General features: G+C 36.1%; 1 protein-coding gene across 1 annotated transcript in view; it reads left to right on the forward strand.

The window, feature by feature from the left end:
• The first annotated feature begins 14936 nt into the window (after positions 1-14936).
• Positions 14937-23361, forward strand: part of LOC145673268 (chloride channel CLIC-like protein 1) — a 216301-nt gene continuing 207876 nt past the window's right edge. The window contains exon 1 of the mRNA XM_081742804.1: positions 14937-15082. The gene's annotated coding sequence lies outside the window, so the exon portion shown is untranslated. The remainder of the gene's footprint in view (positions 15083-23361) is intronic.

Here is a 23361-nt window from a genome sequence, read left to right on the forward strand (position 1 = left end):
ATACTGCACAAAAGACATTGATTTTCGGTGAGTCACGTTCCACATTTACAGTTGCATGAGGATTCTGGGTTCCCCATATCCTTACATTGTGTCTATTCACCTTTCCACTTAAGTGAAATGTCGCCTCATCGCTGAAAATGATCGTCAGAAAGTATTCGTCGTCCTCCATGAAATTTTGCATAGTCTCACAGAACTCACGGCGCTTTACCTTGTCTTGTGGGTATAACTTCTGAACCAACTGCAGTCGGTACGGGTAACACCGCAAACGCTTGCGTAAGATCTTGCTTACTGTTGTTTGTGGCATCTGCAACTCTCTGCTAGCTTTACGTGTAGACTTCTGTGGGCTGTGTACGAAGGCTGCTCTTACGCGCTCCAGTTTCCTCGGAGACTGGACGTCGCCCTGAATGTCCTTTTCTTTGGTCACAAATGCACCCCGTCTCAATAAACGTTCTATGCCACTTCACAATGGATTTGTGTGTGGGTGGATCAGCAGTAAATTGTCGTTTGAAATCACGCTGCACTCACAAAACTGCTTGTTTTTGCAAATTGTAAAACGCACCAGCTTCGTTGCCGTAGGGTGAACGCCATTTTCGATGTTACTGCCCTCTAGCTGCCCTGGACAGAACTAGGATTCTGAAAAAATATATGGAAAAATACTTACTGAGCTCTGTACAAAATTTCATGTAAATATTCAATTAAATGTTAATTATATGGCACTTTAAAATCAGGTACTGTTTCTGTGCTCACGCTGTATTACCAGTAGTAAAATCATTTCAGACCATACTATCATATACTGGGTTACACTTCGTATAACCCAGTAGAAAATATAAAGCTTTGTAGTCCCCAATAAAATGTTACATCACTAAACACATGATGCAATTTCGATTATTTAATGGTATTGAACATTTCACAGCAAAATTTTGTCACATAAACAGTAGGTACCAGCGATTATGTGATTATATTTTAATGGCAAATTATACAGAAAGGGTTTATGTTGTTATCTTTGTCTTATCTTTCCTAATAATCAATATTTTAATCTTTTCTATAATTGCTCTTTTCCTATCTTGAAAGTTTTGCAGCTGGAAACCACGATTCAGTGCTAGATATCAAAGTTTATCTCTGATGAATCAACCGCATAATTCGCAATACTGTTTGTTAATATGAAAGTCACTTTCGTAATTAATTTATATCATACTTTTAGAAAATAGCTCAGAACAAAAATAACAGAATAAATCAATTTATTCATGGTTCAATGATTTTCAACAAGATAAAGAACTATACAAGTTGTTAAAGAAAAGAATATACACGTAGGTATTTCTTCCTACTCTCCCATTGCATCTTCATAATTGGTAGTTGATAAAATTATGTAGGTGAGTCTTAGCTACAGCATTTGATGCAAAATAACAATCTAAGAAACATAGTTATAATTTTCATTTTCTGATTAATTTAATTTATTTTTCAGATAATAATAATAATAAAAAAAAAACTGCAAATTAGAGTTGTTAAACTTAACGGCAGTCAGGCTGCTCCAAAAGGGATTTTATTAAAAATTAGCTAATCTTTTACCATTTTTCATCTACTCATTCCTACAATGAAAAGTAAACACAAATGTGACTTGCCATAATTATAGGTAGCGTTGTTTCTCACGGGAAAGGTGCATCTGAATAATTTTCAGTTTTATCATCTGAATAAATTTTGAAGTTGCTAAATTGGCAAAAAAGATTACAAAAAGAATATTCCTGAATTTTTTTTATGTAACGTATTTCTGTGCTTGTTTTACAGATACACATTGAAGATAACCAATTTCATGAGCCACCCAACAATTTGCCTGCTTGTGAGGAAAGTATCATCAGTCTTTGCTCGTCGCCTGATGTATGTGATTGATTCCCCATTCTTGATTGATTGAGGACAGTTCAATTTCATCAAATGGGTAGTTTTCCTAGAGTTGTAGGATATATTGACTGTAGCCATATTCCAAAAAGAAATCCTCGCAGGAAAAGCAGTGAAACATTTAGAATCAAGAAATGCATCTTCAGTGTTAATGTACAAATGGTGAGTGGCCCAAATAAAATGGACAACAGAAAATATTACTTAAGAAGAAATATTGGAAATGGTTAGCTGTTCTTGCACAGAGACCAAAACGTTTAGAACAGAGGAGTGTCCACGTGCGTGTCACACAAAGGTTTCAATATATTGATGCTTGTGCGTGCGTATTATGTGAAAACCAGGAACGTTCTCTGTCACCGGATCCACCTCGTGACAATGATTCTTCTAATAACTGATCAGTTTGTATTGCTAATTTGACTGTAGTCCTTATTCCATCTTTATCCCTGTGTATTCATACTATGATAACTATTTTGAAAGTAAGCATAGCGCAAATATCTGTGATATTGCAGCGCCAAATATTCTAACAAACAATGTGAAGTTTTAATATATGTTATTGCTTACTATATTCTTAAGAAATTTACCACAGTAAATAAACTTCTCTCAGTATATTTGTAACTATTTGTTGTTCGAAATTTTATGTTTTATAACTTCATGCAGAGCAAACATTGTCGTACAAATCATTGCTACTCACAATGTCCATGCTTGGCTACTCGGCGTCCATATAGTTTTTTTTTTTTTTTTTAATATTTGTCAGACGTTTGCATAGGACGGTAATATACAGATGGTGATCAGAAAAATGGAAACACCTGTAGTTGGGAACACGTCAGATGTATGAGTTGGCAGTGGTGTCGTGGCGCCCGCAGCGCCGGACCGCTGGTGGTGGTGTGTTAGGTCGGTCTCCATACTACGTTAGGCGCAGTGGAACAGCAGTGCCCAGTGGCTGCAGCAGACGGAGGTAGTGTAAAATGGGAGACCTCTCAGATTTTCAAAGAGGGCAAATTGTTGGTGCGCGGTTATGTGGAGTGAGTGTGACGGCAGTGGCTACTGTGTTAGGTGTGTCGCGTGGGACAGTGTCGAAGGTGATGACGGCCTACATAACACACGGGAAAACCCCATCGGGGAAGCGGAACAGTGGGCGAAAGAAAATCATGAGTGACAGGTCACGCCGGGTATTAAAGCGCATTGTCACGCAGAACCGTCGTGCCACTGCGGAGCAAGTGACGGAGGAACTCAATCAGCACTTCCCCACCCTGTTTCGACAATCACAGTCCGCCGAGAATTACATGACATGAACTTACGGGGTCGTGTTGTACGGGCCAAACCGCTTATCAGGGACCATAACGCTTTCGCACGCCGCAAATGGTGCCGCGACCATGCAACTTGGACCGTTGAGGACTGACGTGTAATATGGTCGGATGAGTCATCCTTCACCCTATTCCCAACCACGGGCCGTGTTTATGTGTGGAGAACGCCCAAAGAAGCTTATGATCTGCAGTGTCTCCGCCCAACTGTGAAACATGGCGGCGGCTCGGTGATGCTGTGGGCCGCAATATCATAGTTTTCATTGGGTCCTGTGGTCACACTTAGCGGACGAATCACTGCCAACGATTATGTCGCAATTTTAGGAGACCACTTGCATCCTATGGTCCTGATGTTGTTCCCGGACAATGACGCCATCTTCGAGGATGATAATGCACCCATTCACACAGCTGGCGTTGTTGCAGCGTGGTTTGAGGAACATCGGGATGAAGTTTAATACCTCCCCTGGCCCGCCCAATCCCCAGATCTCAACATAATTGAACATATGTGGTCCGTCTTGGAAACGCGACTCCGGCAACGATTTCCACCTCCATCCTCTCTCACAGAACTGGCCGATGCCCTGCACGAGGAATGGTGTAAAATTCCACTTGCTACCATTCACGACCTCTATGCCTCCATCCCACGTCGCATCAAGGTTGTTCTGAAGGCGAAAGGTGGTCCGACACCATATTAATCTGGTAAGTTGCAATTTCGTTCAGGTGTTTTCATTTTTCTGATCACCATCTGTATATGTTCAATACTTTTTCAATATTATTTTCACTGCAATCAATTGTAAAATCTATTCTTTAAAAACAAATGCAAAGTAGGCTTCATTGTAACCAAATGTCACAAACTTTAACATCTTGTTCTACTGTATGCGGCAAACCAAACAGTACTGAAATCACATCGTTATTCACATCACATATTTATTTATTTATTGTACAACATAATGAAACATAAGAAAGATTGGCAAATGGATGTCAACTAAATGTTACTCAACACTTATTGTAAATTTACAAGGAATCATTCCTGTATATCATGTGTTCAAAATGTTGAACATTATGTCGCACATATTCTTCATAGCGATCCTGTAGATCGATGAACATGTTAGTGAACACGGTTTGCTGGAATGACAAAGCAAATGACCGTATCTTTTCTCTTAACTCCGGTATAGTGGTAGAAAGTTATCTGTTCGGAAAATTGCTTCCGTCAGCATAATCCGTATGTAGGCATCTGGAGTTATGAGGTGAGGGGAGTGGGAAGGATATGGAAAATCCGTTCCACAGGAAATCAAGCGATGTCCAAACTCTTGTGAACAGAAGGGTAAGTGACTCACTTGCAGTGCGGACCTTCCTTTAAATCTAAGAAACTAAATAAGGTAGGAGTGTCTCGGTGCAGTAATTCCTCTCCTAAGTAGTTCATACAAAAAAAAAAAAAAAAAACCTGAACATCTCGGAAAGGGGGTATATTATTGCATGTTTCTGCATTTCATGTTCAAAACTTTCCTTTTTTTTCAAAGCAAACTCTCAGCGTTTAATATTGTGTACAACAGCTCCTTAATGTGTTTTGAATTCAGTCCTCTGATTTTATGTTCGAATCGTTAATTTATGAAACAAAAACTCCAGAGACAAAGCTTTTTCAGGAGAGAAAAATGTGTTGATTTACAAATAATTTTAAAAAGAATCAATTTATTTATTATTTTTTTTATCTTTTTTATTTTTACCAGGATAATGATCTGAAACTCATAACTAACTTTCTGACAAAACGTAGTTACGTTCTTTCATAAATAAAAGATAGGTTTCTATATGAATGTGCCTGAATATTCTCCCGAAGATGGTTCATTCCATTTAATTGAAAAATCACCTAAATGTGGTCTCTGGAGTTAACGTTGTTCCATAAATAAACGATTCAAATGCTGAATTAATAAAACATTTCACGTAGAGGGCTATTGTACACAACATTAAACGCTATAAAATCTGTCCTAATACGCAGTAAGGTTTGAACATTAAATGCATAAACATGCAGTAATATGCACCCCCGTGCTAAATATTGAAAGTTTTGACGACTGAAAGCATGGACTACTTAATGGTAGAATTACTGTACCGAGAGGCGCGTAACATAGTAAGACCATCTCACTACAAACAGAGAAAATCATGGACACTCGGATTCAGTGTGAAAAAAAGAAATAGAGTATCCTGAGTCTGTATGCGAAGCGAGCAAAGGTGGTTCTTTTCCGATCCGGAATATATATAAAAACTAAGAAATGAGAAATAATCGCACTTTTACATCCGTCGCAGGTAGCCTTTATCTGAATTCGTTGCTATTTTAAGAATTTCGTAGGCAAAAATCATACTCTCGCTATGAGGTAATACCCTCCTTCCTTTATTGAAATTTCCTACCTTGTATTAGATTGTCTTAGAAAAGGAACTCACGGAGACAACTTCAGCCTATTTAACTTTACAAACACAACGAAGCCCAATCCCAACATAATGACGTAGTAATTGCGAGTGAAGACAGGAATTAGGTCCCTAGTAACCATGAGGATTACTCTTAGAAAACTGAATGTTACTTTCACATATTTGAATAACGAATCCAGGATTTACCCGCTAGCAATCAATGCTTATTTTCACACACAATGCAGTAATCTGAATTGAGTACCATACATGATTCTGCAATATCTGTACACTATTACAGTACGTTATGCATTCCGTAGCATTTTCGTGAGCAGAACTATATTAGTGGCAAAGCGGCGCAAATGTTTCGTTCATTTCAGTTACTACACTCACTACTGACTAAATACTGTCATAGCAATTCATTTACTTTAATTACATTTTGTTTCTATCAAAACGACTAGAATGAAGCCAAATTGGCAAATGTATTTCCATGAACATGGCTCATAGAAGTAATTTATATACGTCAATAAACGAATACATAATTTACTTTTCATAATAGTTATATTCATTATTAAGTTGTTCATTTAGGTTTGAGTACATTTGTATATACAATGCTTCAGAAATACAAGAAATACAGAAATGTCGTCGCTCTTACAACAGAATATAATGTCTTATACTTGTCACATATTCTCCACTTTAAAGGGGGATGCGTAAAGATCGGTCTTTTTCGCCTATTAAAGTCATTATTAATAAGCGTTCATGAAAACAAGCAAATGCCATAAATGTGAAGTTAAAGCTTTAAATATTGCATCTGTGTATGATGTAGAAAGTCACAGAAAGAACCCCACAAATAAAGCATTTTTTCTCTTTTGTCAATATAGACGTTTTCTAATGCTGTACATCAATTTTTGTATGAAGCGTTCAATAAACCATATACATCTAAACATATAAAAGCGAAATACAGATGCAGACACATTCACTCAATGATCAACCCCCAGCAAAAAGCACTTAAGCTAGAAGCATGAAATGTGAACAGTATATTGATTTTGTAATGTAGAGGTGTACTAAAAACGGATTTTGGAAAAATCGAACTCTAAGGAGGTAAATAAGGAGGGGTGGACAGAATTTACACACTGATCAACAAGCAGAGAAAACCACTGATGCTAGAACCATGAAATTTGGGCATTAGGTTCCTTTTATAATGTACAGACGTATTAAGAACGGATTTTACAAAGTCTCAAAGGGTACCTGGGGGATATACGCACTGATCAACGCGCAGCGAAAACCACGGTAGCTAGAATCATTACGTTTGGTCAGTAGGTTCGTTTTATGATGCAGATGCGTACTATGAACAGATTTTACAAAATTCGAGCCCTAAGAAGTTACATAGGTTTACCCTTTAATACTTGAACTTTGAATTTATACAACATATTTGCTTCCATGAACACTTTCGGTTTTCATGACAGTCAATAGGCTTTAAAAAAATCTTTACCCACTTTCTTTCTATCAGATTTGATTTTTTTACATAAGATTGACCTACATTTCATAAGATCTATCAATTTAAAGAAAAAAATTAACTGAAAATAGCTTAATAATAAGTATACAAATAGTTAGTCCTTGTAATATTAACAATCCAGAATAAATTCTTGATTAACCTTTCTTGAATTCTACATGTCAAGGTCACCAGTTAAAGAAAAATTTACACAAGCAATATCATTTCGAAAAGCATAAGAAATTGAATCAGATCATTCAATAAACAATGCATTCATATATCAGCAAAAAATAAGGAATATACAATGCATAACTTTCCACTCACTGAAGAGTGCCATTTTTTTAAAGTCCGTGGGTGCGGTAACACACAGTTAAATGTTTTACGAACATACGCATATGCAGCTGGGGAATAGAAGTCAAGTGTAAACGCAAAACTTCGGAGAGCCGGATCAAATTTTTTGTTACCCGACGGACTCAAGAGCGATTCCACCACTGCATTACCTTCCACACTGAGGGGTACTGATTTTAACAACACTTCTAAAGTACCTTCTGTTATCTTACACTTCTCTCTAAGATTTTGCACAATATCCTGAATACTTGCGCATTTTTCTCTAAGACGTTTATTCTTCAAGTACAATGCTTTCATCTTCTTTCTGGATTCCATACATTTGGTTTCTGTTTCAAACAACTTCCTTTTCAAAAGTCTTTTTCGTGGTGTTAATTCTGTTCCACTGCAAGAAGGGTCAAGTGACTGCGTATCAACATTAGGAACACCATGGGAAGGCTGCTTTAAGATAGGTAAAGTTGTGTTACACGACTCCAACACCATATTACGATTGTCGACTTGTCTGGGAATTGACTCGCTTGATTGAATAATCTCACGCTGAATGCTCTGATCTTCAAAATCTACACATCAGACGTTTGGAGATTTCCACTTTATTGTTGCCTGAAACAATGTAACAAAAATCAATGAGTGTTGATATTTTTAAAAAAATAAATCAATACATAAAAATTATAATTACGTCTATAGAGGTGCCATGAGATTTTGAAATATTTCCAAATTAAATTTATGTTTTGTAAAATAAATGGTTTTATTGTTGGAAGTTCACTTCCGATACTTTGCGCGTTAAATTACGGATATTTTACGAGCACTTTTTTTTTCGAAAATGCAGCCGTATTTACTCATGTATTTTTCCAAAATCTAGTAAAAATCACTTTCAGTGAGATCAGCTTAGTTGTATCAATAATATACTAACCAAAATATCAAAAATCCAGGTGGGTTTTAAAGAGCCCAACCCGAAAAAAACTTGTTTTTTTCTGAGAATGTGAATGAGAATGACGAAAGAATTGGTGAAATGAGAATGTGGGAGGAAACTGGAGAACCCGAGGAAACATGAGAGCACGTTGTTCACTAAAAGCTCAAGTTTGAATTGGACATGGTTTGGACTAGGGACCCTACCTTTAAGAGTACTCTACCACTGAGTTACGATGCCCTACTGTTTCGCTTTATAGCCAGTAGTGGCGTTAAGATCGACAAGTGTTGCCAATGTTCTTCAAGAAAAAATATTCCAACACAGTTAAAAACTGCTATATTATTATGATTTACACTGTCAACTCTGTCGAAGTGTGAAGGACCTCAAATGTCTTATAAGCGTGTAGTGTGTGAGAATAGTCGGAGTAAGACGTGTTTAACCCCCACTATTGTTTATGCGTATAAATAATGGCGCGGACCCCCCAGTTGGGAGCTCTCTAATTTATAATACGATACCATAGGCAATGCTGTATGTGAGAAGTGCGTCAACTTCACAACAACCCTGCGAAACTTGCCAATAAGTAACATTTTAGTCCTTTACGTTTTAGAAAATACTACACTTACTAATGGTACACATATGATGGGCTAGTTATCTACGCCTCTGCCATATATATTGTATTACTTGTCATATTTTCAGCGCTCTGCCCTTCAGGTATTTAACTCAGTTTAATTCCTCAAATGGTGCAGATGAAAGAAAAGTGGAAGTCAAGAAAATCTGTGGAAGGCAAACTTGGAACAAGTGCCTAAAAATTACCGTAGATTTTGAACAATACCAAATGCAACAACCCTTTACGTTATCCGTTCTACGCTTTACAACACTAAATTAGAAATTATTATTTTTGAAGGTAAATCGTAACGCCTGTGATTTTTAACTAACAAACACCAGCAATGCAAACATATATATATAATACTGTACATGAAATATAAAGGGTTTATTCAAGCAAACGGATCTACCAAGTAGAAAATTGATAGGTGAAACATTTTTCGTGAGGGAATGGAAGTGCGAATATAAGTAATTACTGGCAGTGTACAGCATATTGAAATGAATTTTTAGTTATAGTGAAAGTATTGTATGTGTAAGTGTCCTCTTCCACTGTTCTCGCTTATGTGTATACCCTCTGTCGCTGACGCGCCTGCTCCCTCCGGAAGCACCCTCTCGGGCCCCCTTGCTGCGCTTCTGCTCAGACTCGGTTGCATAGCGGCAAGGATCTAGAACATAGGTCCCCCTCCCATTTAGCTGTAATAGACAGAAAACAACTTGCCCGGTGGGGCTCTAACCCGCTTTCACTCGCTAGCGCTCGCTCGGCAATACTCTGTGAATTAAAATTTAAACTTTGGTACAGAAAGGAACCAACCTAGGTATTAATCTTTATGGGGGGCCTGTGTTCTAGAACATTCCCTAAAAACTGCAGTGCATAAAACACGAACTTGGGTAAATGTTTAGTATTGGGGGGCCAAGAATGGTAAAATACAACAGACCTATATAATTCACAGGAGACATGAGTTGATAGTGGTGTTCAAGTAGTCAAGACAGTATCGTACAGAATTTTATGTAGGCAGTATGGGACCTGTTCCAACTATAAAGGTAAGTGGTAGTGATTGCCCATTTCATGTCCAGAACAGAACCTACCGAACCCCTGAGGGCCTTCTCACCTGTTACTACTACTACTACTACATATGCTATGGATCCTAATTTAAGGTATGAAGCCATACAACGACCGGAATGAAACAGAATCGGAATAAAATATCGCAAAAAAGTAGGTGAAAAAGCTGCTCCCTCCAAGTTTAAACAATAGTCCTAACTTGTGCTAGGTGGCCACTAAATGGCACGAATACTATGCAAGGGAGAGTTCTAGAACACAGGTCCTCCATATAGGTTAGTAGCAAGGTTGGTTCCTTTCTGTACCAAAGTCTAAATTTTAATTCACAGAGTATTGCCGAGTGAGTGGAGGCGGGTTAGAGCCCCGCAGGGCACGTTGATTTCTGTCTTTATTACAGCTAAATGGGAGGAGGACCCGTATTCTAGAACCTTGCCCAGTTTTTATGCCATACGTTCACACTGTACTTATACAGAGCCCTCCTGAAGTCAATCTACAATTAGTAATGGAGCTCCTAATTCAGTGCATGCTCCGCTAAAAAAAAATACAAAGCTGCAATCTATCCTGAAAATGTAAGATATATGTAAAAATTTGGTAGAACCGTCTGCTAAAGTGAACGTGAACCCATTTACAATTAACTTTTTTTTTGTACAGAATATCGATAAATAACGTGCGACTTGTATGAGAGATATGTCTATTGCTGCTTTTAACACTGAGTGAGGATTATTTTATCCAGTAATTGACATCATTAGCAATTTTTAACATAGGCAAAGTAGACCTACTCCCTCTACAACCATACAGTTTCCTTGCCAAGGTGTCACAGAACACTTGTAGGTTCTATAATTTTGGCAAAATTACCAACTCATAAACATACAATTTAATAAATAAGCAAACTTAATAACAGTTTGACAATTCTCTAGGTAGTAGTCTTTACGAGCTTTTTGACAGTGTAAATGCAATGCATATGCCTATTCACCCAATATTATTACAAGTACACAATCACGTTTTATTATTTATTTAAACCTTAAAGGAAAGAAAATAACTTACCTTTGAAATATTATAAAAATCCAAAGAAAGTTTATTCATTCGGCATAAATTTCTCTTCAAAACACAGATAATCAACACATAACACAAATATACATTATCATTATCTTTTATTCCCTGCACAATATGGCGGATCGATTCGATTTTTGCGAGTTCGATACCATCAAAGATCTCGCTTTAGGGCACCTCTAGGTCTATATATTATCTCAATGGACTCTATTAATACTCTTGTCCGGGAATCACTGTTTTGCCTTGTCTTGTCTTGAAACCAATATCGGTCAAATAGGTAGGTGCAAAGTCATGTGTGCTAAAAATGCAAAATTGTCTTATGTGTACCTCACACGAAGGATTTTGTGATTCAGGAACAAACTTGAATAAAATACAGGACACAATTCGGAAGAAAGGACACAATCGGGAAAAAGGTCAAAGTCAAAAAAAGGTCAACATCGGGGAAGAAGTTCAGACAGTAAAAGAGAGCTGAAAGCCAGGTTGAACAGGGGAAAAATTAGAGAAAAGTGGGAAGTGTAAAATAAAAAAAGAAAGTATAAAAAAGAAGGGGATATATGTACGTGTAAATGTAAAAGAAAATGTAAGTGTAGTGTAGGTGTATAGGAAATCCCACTCAAGTCTCTTCCTCACAGAGCACCACAACACACGAGGCACTCGCAATAACGGCCACTGTCGAACTCCCCATTGTTTTGAAATTACAACTAGAAATACAATTGAATGTTGTCGGGCGCGTTGTGATTGGTAGTTGCACACAAGTCCAGGAGAAAGTAGAAGCTGCTTCTATTTCTTACAAGTCAGAATAAAAATAAGGACGGGAGAAAATTTCAACCTGGACTAAGGACAAGTTACTTCTCACACGATCGTTAAGTAACGTCGTGAGTTTTGGATCGTTAATCGTAGGCTTACTTCAGTCCCGTCTGATAAAGCTTAATGAACAATTACTGCTCAACGGAAGTGTAATGGTTATTTCTATATAAAACCTCTACATAGATCTTATTAAACGGTAGTTCAATTAAATATACCATAAATTGTAAGGAACGAAGTATGTTTTGGTAATGAAAGAACAAAAATGAGATGAGAAAACAAATTTGCATTTTGGGACCAATTAAATATTGACTTGAGTGATCGCAATGCAATTTACGATTAATTTCCGACAATAACGTTAAATGTATTTTTTTTTTTTTTTGAAATTTGTGTAATGGCATCAGTTGTAAGAATTTGAAGCTAAATTTATCAAATTGAAAGTCTTGAATCCGAATTTCAGATCAAAATTTCTGAATAAACAAATTCTGAATAGAACAAATTTTGAATAACAGTAATAATACATAAACAGGTACTGCAGTACATCGGAAACCGTACAGATTAATATTGCAAGCATTTACTCTACCATGCTATAAATGTATTTTTACTAGTGATGAGCGCAATAGTCTTGGTCTTGCAGTTTCTGCAAGAGTCTTGCATGCAAGACCAAGACCAGGAATTCCGATGCAAGACAAAGACCAAGACCAAGGGGTGCAAGACCAAGACCAAGACCAATTCCGTACCTGCAAGACCAAGACCAAGACCAAGACTCTTGCGCAAGAGTCTTGCACAAGTACCGGCTCAGTGGTAGAGCGTTCACTTTTGGTGCTAGGGTCTCTGGTTCGATCCGAGCTTGCACCATGTGATCTTTTTTGGTGGATAGAGACCGTGTGCGTAGGTTTTCTCGGGGTTTTCACGTTTCCTCCTACTTTCTTCATTCCACAATTTCATTCATTTCTCATCATCGCCATCTCTCTTAGCCTCGGTGCATAATCGTGGCACGTAAAACTAGACATTACATCATTTCAAAACATATTAGTGGTGTTCTTTATCTAAAACTAAAAAGAAATGTAGTATTAAACATCGGTAATTCCGCAGACCATAGGTGCCGACTATATCGGTGTGGCCTTGGCTCCAAGGATCAAGCATCCGTTAGAAATTTTTAATGTGTGCTCAAAAAATTAATATCGAAATAAAATTTTCATGACATTGACAAAAACTTGTGTATGTGACTGCAAGTTTGCTTTCATGGGCGGGTGCTTATACGTTGAATAATTGTTTATCAATATAACTTTTAGCCTCCTCAGGTATATGGCACACGAGGATTGAGCGATATAACATTATAACATACAACAATAAATAATCCATATTCACAAGTGAGAGTGATTTTGAACAGTTATTTCAAATAACTTGGAGTTTGATGCTGTGTTTTTGTATTTTAAAAATAGGTCAAAGGTATTTGTATAAGTTGAGTTTACACAAAGACAAGGACAGTTGAGTCGTTTTCAGTTTTTACTCAAGTTATACTAAAATATTAAGAGGTTTTGATTTTAATCGTTATTATTTTAATTTTTGTGTCTCTTTTTTGGTCAATATTGCTAACATATTGCTATCATATCTAGTCTACCATTATTGGCAGGTCACTTATTGCAACTCAGAAGCTTCGATATACGTTGGTCCTCAGCTAGTCTCTTCGTCGTGACGTATCAATTTTCTGTTTTAATATCTTCCTTCAACTACAGTCTCCTTTGCCCCCTCCCTCTCTTTCCTTCCATCATATTCTCTAGCACGTTCCTCAGTTCCTCCTCAACCAGTTCCTTTTCCTCCTCTTAATTATATCTAAAATTCTTCTTTTCTCCCCTACTGCTATTATTTCTAACACCTTCTCATTCGTTTTCCGTTCAACCCAGCTAATTCTCTCCTTTTATCGAAAGCCTCTGATATTTTTTCATCGCTTTTGCGTAATGTACACGTTTCTCTTCCATGTAGTATATATTGGAATCAGTAAAATAAAATCTCAATATTTAATTGGAATTTTGTTCAATACAAAGATCAGCTAATCTTTTAGTTGAAAATTAAAAAAAAAAAAAATCTGATGCCTTTAAGTGTTAAATCTGATGCCTTTAGCAATTTATTGTATTTCAATAATCTGTCCCGTCTTGATTTTCTTTCATGCGTCTCCCCAATTTGGGAACCAGTAGAGTATTGAATCTGTTAAAAAATGTAAAAAAAGATTACGAAACGTTGTAATTTATCTTATAAGTAGTGAAGCCTGAGGACCCATTCAAAAAATAATAAATGTTATCACCTATGTTGTATACTATAATCATACTTACACGAAAGTAAATTATATTTAATTTAGAAACATACATTGTATTTCCGTTACTATTTCCGCACTGTAGAATTTATCCAGAGTAAAATTTACTTATGAAAAGCATAAGATTTCTTAAAAGCAAGACTTGCAAGACTCTTGCACCAAGACCAAGACCAAGAAAAAGGCTAAGACCAAGACCAAAGGTTCCAGTGCAAGACTAAGACCAAGACTGGATGTGCAAGAGCAAGACCAAGACCAAGACCACCCGGGTCTTGGTCTTGGTCTTGCATTTGCTCATCACTAATTTTTACTATAATTCTTCATCAATTAAATGAAATAAAATGTATACTTACCTCAGAAACCTCACATCAGCATATATCTACAGCCTGTAGATATCTAATCCTTCCTCATAAAGCTTGTGCTATCAAAATTGTACAAAATCACACGCTTTTATTCGGGATTTGACTAATGTAGTAGTCAAGTTCTTTACTGGGGCAATAATAATGCTTCAAAACGGCTCTGCATTGAAACTAAAAAACAGATTTTGAGTTACGTTGACGCAAATCTGTATGGAAAGAGACTCCACCTTTATTCATTACCAGCCTTCGAAAGAGTTGCAAGAAAAACACAAAGTGGAATATGAAAAGTTAATAATAACTTATACCTATTATCGCCAATTAAATAGCAATGTTTGCTTTGCGTTGTTGGAAATGGTTACGGAACAAGCCCTCCCCCAAAATTTGTCTCTGCTAAGTTATGTGGGAAAGAACGCTCTGAGAAGAAGAAAGTTTAACTCACTCACTGTCATCATATGGGAAGTGTTATTGAAGGGGGATTTTGTTGCGCATTTGAATTTAGCTTTACCGCGTTTGGTTTTGTTGCGTGTGAAGAATGATGTCATCTTTATTTTAGCTTGGTATTAGGAAAAATTAAGGTAATATTTTTTTTCTTTTTTTACAGTTAATATTGGAATATATATTTCACGTTAATTGTGTACAAAGGAGCTGAGAAAAGTTTGTCTTTTTTGTTTCTTTGTTTCTTGCTAAGTGTATGTAAAACATGTTTTGTTGATTGTAAATTTGTTCATTGGATATGATAGAATGAATGAAAGAGAGCCTAAATATGTTATATAATATATATAATTAAATATATGGCTTTTATAAATTTTGTCTCATGCAACGTTTATTGGACAGTGCATAATGACAACAATTTCGCCCTATTCCGTTTCTGAGTATCTCAGTGGCATTTATTCCGAAGTTGGGCGTTCGCTTTCCCCACGTTTTTTTGTTGTTATCTCCGTTGCACACTTTCTGCAATTTGTTATTAGGTTCATTAATCCGTGCTCTTCACAAACTTTTAAAGGATTTTGCTCGTTATCAACGTATTGCTTCACAAATGTTAAAACTGTTAGCTCATTGCACTTGTACATTCACCATGTTGATAAAATAACTGCTAGTTTCTTTCCCACAGTGCAACTGTTCGGTTACCCCTTGCGCCAAGTAGTTCCCTCCGCTCGCCGTATAGTCCCATGTTTAAAACTGCTTATATATAACACAAATAGATTTTTCGAGACTCTTATATATTATCAAGCACACAAACGACCTAATTGTCCATATCTTTCCTGTAAATTTTAAAAATTTTGCTGGAAACGGACGCCCAACTTTGGAACTTAACCCGAACCCATCTCAGTATACTTATATGGACTTGTTTCAATTTCGCTTTGCATTGAAATTTGGATTGGTAATTACTATTTTCGTTACGCTGCCGCACAGTTTGCCCAAGTGGGCCCAGCCCGAAAAGAAAGAGGATTTTTTTCGGGTTGGACCTACCTGAAGAAACCCACTTTAAAACCCATCCCGTGTTTTTGACCTTTTTGTTAGTATATTATTGGTACAACTAAGGTGATCACATTGAAAGTTATGGCGAATTATATGCTTTCACGTTAAGGTATAGAACATCATTCAACGTAAGACCTTTATGAAGTTCGAAATGCATTGAATAAATTAATAAAAAAACTCACCTTTGCTTGAGATAATTATAAAACAAGTTATAATTATAGTATGGATTATGCTTATAGCCTATTTGAAGTAAAATAAGCAATTTCATATTTTAGAAAATATTTTCTGTGAATAGTGTGCTTCCTGACTCGGCGCCGCCAAGGGACTTTATATCTTATACGTTGATGGGTTTAAAGTCATAGGTGCCGGTATTAACAGTAAAAATGTAAATACATTAGTAAAACTATTATTATTTCTTACCTTTTAGTGGGGCGCGGTGGCTCAGTGGTAGAGCGTTCACATCCGGTGCTTGGGGTCCCTGGTTCGATCAAACGCTCGCGCCGTGTGGACTTTGTGGTGGACTGACACCGTGCTCGTGGATTTTCTCGGGGTTCTCCCGTTCGTCCTACTTTCTTCATTCCACCATTTCATTCATTTCTCATCATCATCACCGTCTCCTTTAGCCTAACATGCATAATCGTGGTACGTAAAACTAAAGATTTCATTTCATATTTTATTACCTTTGATGGTAACAAAAGTATTCAGTAAAATTTGGTTTTCCAACAACAACAGTTTGGTTTAGTCATTTGTTGCTACCCTTCAAATAAGCATTGTGTGGAATCAACACCAGCAATAGCGTATAAATTCTTGTCAAAATTGAGAAGCTTAATGCTCGGAGCTCCGAAGACTAAAGTAGCGTTTACTATTTCAAGTGCTGAATTCAAACTTCAGTATTAATGGAAGTTTCGATGTACAGTAAAGCAGGTTGCATTTTCAGGGAAAACCCGTCGTGAAAGAAGTGTTCGGGAAATTCCCGCAATTGAACTCGCAAAGCATCGGAGGTGTATACTTCAACAATAACTCTATTTATTTTACACTGGAAGATGTTTAATTTCATTTATGACATTTTGAAACATTTACTTTACAAAATATGAATTATAGGTCTATCTTTGTTAATTGTTTTAAATTAATTTTCGGAAAAGAATCATCTTGCAACTAGGGGTGCTCGATAAGGCTGAGGACTTATCGAACTTCGGGAGTGAAAATTTATCGAGTTGTCATCGGTTACTCGAAACCGTTCGAGTATTATCGAAGTTTCGGGTATTTTCGACATTTCGAATATTATCGAAATTTCGGGTATTATCAAAAGTAGTGATGAACAGTTCGGTTCCTTCACCTCTTCAATGATTTCTTCTTGCAGCCAAACTAGTCAAACAACTTTTTTCATCTGATAAGTTATTGCAAAGTTGTATTTGTCGAAATCATATGTACCTACCCCGTTATTGGCGCAATCGGCAAAGCGTCTATTAATAGACTAATGTTGTCTTGGATTCCAATCCCATTCAGGTGATGCATGTTTTCCTCTTTCTCTCTTCTGACAGACTGCTTAAACCTTGTAGAGATCTGTGGGGGAAAAAAAAACTTTTCCTTCACTACATTGCTAAGGAGAGAAGATTTAAAATGAACACTCTGCATATATGTAATACATATTATATACAACTATGATAACCTCGAATACATAGTTTCTTTCGAACACTCTGATAATCTCGAACTTTTCTAAATATTCAAGCGACTTGACAAATGTGATCATATTGATATATTTCTGTATTTGCTGCTTTCAAACAATTCGAGATTCTCGAACACTTCGAGTGTCTCGAAGTTGTCTAATGTTTCTTATATTTCAAGTGCCTCGAACATTTCGAGAGTTTCAAACATTTCGGGAGTCTCGAAAGTTCGATAATTCGATAAAATTAAAATTCTTATTATATTCTAATTATTTTTATTATATTGTTAAATACAGTTGATTAGTTTTATTTACTATAATATAGTAAAAATAAACATTATATATATACACTAAACACAAACCATTTTTTATTCTTCTGTTTAGAGATCCTAGGTTTCCTTCCACACACTTACCTATATCTATATCCATCTATCTATCTATCTATCTATCTATCTATCTATCTATCTATATCTATATATATATATATATATATATATATATTGTGGAACATTTGTGTACTACGGTACATTCTGCTGCAATTTTCTATATACTACATTTTCTTGATTTCTACGTATTTTCCGATTGCTCGCGGCTTTCAACCATTTCCCTATGGATATCTCTCTTGCACCTTTTCATTGTACCAACAACTGTTGTTATCTGAAGATGCAATTCTCGGCGAGCCCCATGCTTGTGAAATAAATATCCATAGTTATATTTCCTCCTTTATTTAACCATGGCTTCTAAAAGTCACTTCACTAGGTCTTCTACATTGCCTCGTCCATGTCCAACGTGCTGACAAACATATATTTTGTATCTGAACGAATATGATATTTCAGTATTGCACACAAAGTAATTTTTTATACCGTATTTTCCAGGCATACTTGGAAGATAAACAAATAATAATAATAATTCCATATGTAGGTACCAGCTACTGATCCATAGTTTAGAAATTTCCAGATCTGGAAAAGTCATGGAAATTCAGAACGAATATTTCGCAGAGTTCACGGATTGCTAATATCTTGTCTGTTTCCAGTTTCTTTTGACGACTTTGAATGTTATGAAATGCCCTGCTTTGAGGCCCCTTTATTTTTTGACGACATTTGCTTTGAACGTCTGGTGTTCTGGCTGGTCCTGTGCACTTGAGTTTCTTCCGTATAGAGCTGTAAATTCTGTAGTCTTCGTTCCGTGCTCTGTTGACATGTCTAAACTGCGGCTAGTACGCTGTGGAAGGTCATAATCAAAAAACAGGTCCAAGTCACGTTCATTGGAGCTATCGGTAATTTGGTCTCCTTTCCCTTCCCCAGACAATTCACGTTCATACTCGTAATGGCTGTCGTCTGATTCAACCTCAGTTCTGGGGGCGCGGTGGCTCAATGGTAGAGCGTTCACCTCTGGTGCTTGGGGTCCCTGATTCGAACCCAACTCGCGCCGTGTGGACTTCGTGGTGGACAAACACCGTGTTCGTGGGTTTTCTCGCGGTTCTCCCGTTTCCTCCCACTTTCTTCATTCCACCATTTCACTCATCTCATAATCAGCGTCTCCTTTAGTCTAACCGGCATAACCGTGGAACGAAAAACTTAAAGATTTCATTTCGTTTTCAACCTCAGTTGTCTCGCTATCAATTACTTCTAACATCCGTGGAACGCTTTCTTTAGGCAGTCCTACCTAGATAAGACACTGCAACTAAATAACAGAAGTTACTCAATGCAATTTTGACCTGAAACGCATTATTTCTGTATATTTGAGTAGTAATATACTCCGGCAACTTTGAAATACAAATAAAATTAAATAAATTCCTCACAAATATTATAGAGCAAATACACTTTTTGCTACAGATAATATATTTGTTTCAAAAATATGTGTATAGTAACATCCAGTAACGTATCCAAATTGTAATAAAATTAAAACACAAAGATCATGCTGCCTTCTTCTGATAATTTTTAAAACACAACAACTCACTTGTCATTGTTAAGAATTACCAATTAGCAAGCTTTATTTATCTGTCTGCGCATATGGGAGCATGGAAAACAGTGGGGTCCGTACGGACCCCAGGTGTGCTAAATGCGTTTTGGTTCTTAAATATGCTTATAATTTCTAAATACAAAAGCGTACAACAAATAAATTGTTATGAGTGAATTGAAAACATCTTAAAAAGAGATGTCCTGAGTCGTAGATAAGAATTTGAAATAAATACCGAAAATATATGAATATAATGAAGCCTGGGACCCCAGGTTGGCGTCATAAGGTTAAATATGGTTAACCAACAATAACAATCTCACAATATTCAGTTAAAGAAAAAAAGAAAAATACAATAATAAGATGTACGGCTGTGACAGTCCACTTTGCACACAACTTCATTGATAAAAAGCAGGGTGGATTGATTTAAATCAGTCTGATTTAAATCACTTGATTTTTTTAATAAAAATCGTTGATTTAAATCGAATTCCTAAATAAATTAATTTAAAATGAAGATAAGTAAAATCCCGTTTCTGTTCTGTTATTTCGATTATGGAAGTTAATAATCATAATACAATGAGACTCAAATGTACAGTATAGTATGAAAACAAGTGTCATGCAGAGGATGATTAGGGAAAATCCCGTTTTGAACAGGTAACGGAGCAATCCTTCTTTCTTCTTTTCGTAACATTGGGTTTGGGTTTTAAAATCGTTAACTATTCCAACGGGGAAATCACCATTGACATTTAAGACGAAAATTCTTTTTTGTGCGTGTCTGTTTGTCTGTCCTCAGATAATAGGGCGTATTTAGAGGGGTCCTATCCCCTCTCCAATTTTTTTGTTAATTTTATAACTTTAGGCGAAATTTATGTATTTCATGCCGCAAGCTGGTTCTGAGTTCTTAAAAATAGGCCCCTGCCAAATATCAGTAACTTTTGTGAAAAAAAAGTGTCTTTTTGATAAACGTTGCTGTACTTTTTCCTTAATGCTTGACGTTTTAAATTATATCACCTATTTTTAGGTGATATGGTAGAATCTTCATTATTCAATTTAAAAAGTACCAATAAGGCATTTTACTTCGTTTTCTGTAAGGCTGGAGGCATTTTAGAACACGTTACATATGCTTTCACGCAGGGTTGGCTGGTTTAAACCATGCAAAAAACGAAAAATGTTTGTAAAAGTGTAAGTTTTCGTAAAATCTTCAACACACACATTAGTGGGTTATCGCATGTCACTCCCGCATATTATTCCTATTATATTCAAATTTAAATTCCCCATTAATTACTCAAAGAAATTAGCCCTATACTACAAAAGCAACTTTTTTGTAAGGTTATGAATGTTTTTTTGTGATTTTTTTAATAGTTTGTTATTATTGTTATGCAATTGCAATCAAAGGAAAATTCTAAATATTGTATCGTTTTAGTAATGTTTACTATTGATAATATACATCAAAATATCGTACTTTGGGGAAGGGGGTCATACAAATCCCCCGAGAGGCATTTACTGAAATCAGAAATATCTTTGGTATCTATTTATGTATAAATGGGTCAGAGCCAAAGTCGACTCAAATAATTCTTATTTTTATTCACTTTTCTTACTGATATGAAAATTACGTCATTGTATTTCTTTAACTTGGACTAATCAAAGTCGTAGTGAACTAATTTGGACTAAATTAGTTCTGTACTATGCAGTATTTTGAAACTGTCCATATGTAATTCTGTATAATGGTTTCAATTGTGCAACTGTTTATCTTTTTGTCCTTCTGAAATGACTCTTCACAATTAGACAATTATATTAAAAGTATGTAAAGATCAGTACAACGTATCAGGAGTCCTTCGTGAGTGAGTCGGCAGACGTATTGCATTTGTGGCCAATTAGTCCAGTTTTCAAGTTCAAATGGAGGACAATTTGTTTCGGATGTAAGAGACGAGAAACTGTTTGGACTCCGCTTTAAGCTTATGTGATCCGTTCCAGCACAACCCGGTTGTTGCATAATAACACCAGAGTGAAACAAACTTATTTTTGTTCATATGTGATATAAATGCATAGAGTAAATTATTTAATTAAAAAAAAAACTGGTTTAAACCAAAAAACCAGGTTTAAACACAAAAAAACTGATTTTTTGTTTTTTTTTAGAATAAAAACCATGGTTTTTGCCTACCCTGCAACGCCTTTCTGCGTTGAGGCATAGTGTGTGATGTGATAAATTTAAAAAGATATTTTTTGTTATGTGTATTATTATTATTATTATTATTTGGCGGGTTACATTTTGCATTCAGAAGACTGAAATTTTGCACACTCGTTCAGTGCACCCCTTAATAATTTTCAGATGTTTTCAGATCTCTACGTGGAAACAGCGGGGTCCAGAGGGGCAAAAATGTTTAAAAAAGGATATTTTTAACAAAAAATAGTTTTTTTTCGTGATTTTCCCGTCTCAGATGAAGACATATGAATTGTACCGTTTGAAAGGCTGTTCTATTCTGAAGAAAATGATGTACATACTATGCTCCTAGGATAAATAGGGATGTCTCAGGAAACTGTTACCTGAGATCCTGTTTTATACGGGAATCTGGGGTATTTGGGGAATATTATTTTTCACGGGCTTACTTTTGCACCTACAAGATTGAAATTTTGCACATTTACTCAGTGCACCCCTCAGTATTTTTCAGATTTGTTTCAGATCTCTGTCTTAAAACAGGGGAAGAGGTCCACAGAGGTGTAAAAAAAAAAAAAAAAAAAAAAAAAATCCTTTTTTCGTGATTTACCCGCCCCAGATACATGATGGAGACATTTGAAGGGTACTGTTTGAAAATTTGTTTTATTCTGAAGAGAATAATGTACAAATCATGATCTTAGAATAAATAGGGATGTCTGAGGAAATTTTTATATTAAATCCGGGTCATCTGGGGCATTGTGGGAATGTTCTTAGCTCATTGTTAAATAGTTTCCTCACTCTTACTACTCAAAAGAAAAGCTTGAAATTTTGTACACACATTTAGTACACCCCTTAGCATTTCCCAGTTGATTTTGAGATCCGTGCTGTAACACAGAGGTATCCAGAGGGGACCAAATTAAAAAAAAAAAAAAAAAAAAAGTTTAAAAAAATGCCGATTACTCTAAAAATTTCTCGCTTCAGGGACATGATAAGGAAATGTGAATGTTACCGTTTCAAAAGCTGTTCTATTCTAAAGAGAGTGATGTATGTACCATGATCCCAGGATAAATAGGGATGTTGATGTAGCTGCTTGACTTAAAGTATATAATTTACCTTTAAAAAGAGCCATAATTTAAAAGGGTTAAGAAACATTGTTTGGGATTGATATAGGTTAACGATTGGGGATAATTCAAAATTCAACCCCAATACTTTCACTTAAATGTCATAATTAGCATTTAATACTAATTCCTAACGCTTTATCTTCAATTCGCGACTTGTATTATACCAGGAGAAAGATTTGATTTAAATCAAAAAAATCGATTTAAATAAAAAAAATCAACAAAAAATCACGATTTTTTTCCACCCTGATAAAAAGTGATTTACTTACGTTTGAAACATAGCTGAGCGAGAGAAGGGGGTTAGAAGCCCCGCAGCGCTCATTTTGTTCCACTTTGACCCCTATGGTAATACAGCAGCATACATATCCTAGGTTAGTTAATAACACAGTGGGTTTCAAACACTGTCAGATTATGCTTTACTGCCACCTCATTATATCGCATCAATCTGCGAACACACACAGTCCACAATTTAACTTACGTTTT

Source organism: Thermobia domestica, chromosome 16 (assembly GCF_964235325.1).
Source record: "Thermobia domestica chromosome 16, izTheDome1.hap1.1, whole genome shotgun sequence".
Classification (NCBI taxonomy): domain Eukaryota; kingdom Metazoa; phylum Arthropoda; class Insecta; order Zygentoma; family Lepismatidae; genus Thermobia; species Thermobia domestica.